The sequence below is a fragment of the Bos indicus x Bos taurus genome, chromosome 5 (genome assembly GCF_003369695.1).
Source record: "Bos indicus x Bos taurus breed Angus x Brahman F1 hybrid chromosome 5, Bos_hybrid_MaternalHap_v2.0, whole genome shotgun sequence".
Lineage (NCBI taxonomy): Eukaryota > Metazoa > Chordata > Mammalia > Artiodactyla > Bovidae > Bos > Bos indicus x Bos taurus.
This window is the reverse complement of record NC_040080.1, coordinates 92,832,137-92,834,177: the sequence shown is the minus strand read 5'-3', so window position 1 is coordinate 92,834,177 and position 2,041 is coordinate 92,832,137.

Below are 2,041 nucleotides of genomic sequence, written 5' to 3'. Positions count from 1 at the left end.
GTAAAACCTAGACAGCATATTAAAAAGCAAAGACATCATTTTGCTAACAAAAATCCATCTAGTTAAATGGTTTTTCCAGTAGTCATGTACAGATGTGATAGTTGGACCATAAGGAAAGCTGAGCACCGAAGAACTGATGTTTTCAAATTGTGGTGTTGGAGAAGACTCCTTACGGTCCCTTGGACTGCAAGGAGATCAAACCAGTCAATCCTAAAGGAAATCAATCCTGAAGAGTCATTGGAAAGACTGATGCTGAAACTCTAATATTTTGACTAGCTGATGCAAAAAGCCAACTCATTAGAAAAGACCCTGATGCTTGGAAAGATTGAGGGCAGGAGGAGAAGGGGAAGACAGAGGATGAGATGGTTGGATGGTGTCACTGACTCAATGGACATGAGCTTGAGCAAACTTCGGGTGAGAGTGAAGGACAGGCAAGCCTGGCGTGCTGCAGTCCATGGAGTTGCAAAGAGTTGGACATGACTTAGTAACTGAACAACAACAACAAATATCATATATGGGTATAAAGAGTGAAGTCTTGCAGCTTGTGACAACATGGATGGATCTCTAGGGCTTTACCTTAAGTGACATAAGTCAGAGAAAAACAAGTATTGCAAATCTCTCATATGTGAAATCCAAAAAGCATACGCATTTTCAAAAATTTAAAAACTTAACTCATAGATGCAGAGACCAGATTGGTGGTTACCAGAGGTGGGGAGAGGTGGGAGAGGTGAGAGAAATGGGTGAAATGATTTTGCAGGTTTTAAGTTTAAATAAATTAAATTTTTAAAAAAAACCCACAGAGATACAATTGTATATATTCTTGGAATGTGATGACTAACATCACAATAATTGAGGATACCAAGGCAACAATATGGAGCAACTGGAGCACTCATACACTGCTGTGGAAACACAAAATGATGCAAGTATTCTGCAAATATATATACATATAAATTTATACATTTGCCTATACCTATATATCTATATAGGGCTTTCTTGGTGGCTCAGGTGATAGAGAATCTGCCTGCATGGAGAAGGAAATGGCAATCCACTCCAGTACTATTGCCTGGAAAATCCCATGGACAGAGGAGCCTGGTAGGCTACGGTCCATGGGGTCACAAAGAGTCGGGCATGACTGAGTGACTTCACTTTCACTTTCTTTGGGACAGGAGTGAAAACTGACCTCTTCCAGTCCTGTGGCCACTGCTGCATTTTCCAAATTTGCTGGCATATTGAGTGCAGCACTTTCACAGAATCATCTTTTAGGATTTGAAATAGCTCATCTGGAATTCCATCACCTCCACTAGCTTTGTTCACAGTGATGCTTCCTAAGGCCCAATTGACTTTACATTCCAGGAACAAAAAGAATTAAATATCTTTAATTCTCAAAACACCATTGCAACAACAAAAAAAATAAATATCTAGGAATAGACATACCTAACCAAGATAAAGCTGAAATTCCAGTACTTCACCCACCTCGTGTGAAGAGTTGACTCACTGGAAAAGACTGATGCTAGGAGGGATTAGGGGTGGGAGGAGAAGGGGATGACAGAGGATGAGATGGCTGGATGGCATCACTGACTCAATGGACGTGAGTCTGAGTGAACTCTGGGAGTTGGTGACAGACAGGGAGGCCTGGCGTGCTGTGATTCATGGGGTCACAAAGAGTCGGACACGACTGAGCAACTGAACTGAACTGAACTAAGATCATGGCATCTGGTCCCATCACTTCATGGGAAATAGATGGGGAAACAATGGAAACAGTGTCAGCCTTTATTTTGGGGCGCTCCAAAATCACTGCAGATGGTGATTGCAGCCATGAAATTAAAAGATGCTTACTCCTTGGAGGGAAAGTTAGGACCAACCTAGATTGCATATTGAAAAGCAGAGATATTACTTTCCCAACAAAGGTCCATCTAGTCAAGGCTATGGTTTTTCCAATGGTCATGTATGGATGTGAGTTGCACTATGAAGAAAGCTGAGTGCTGAAGAATTGATGGTTTTGAACTGTGGTGTTGGAGAAGACTCTTGAGAGTCCCTTGGA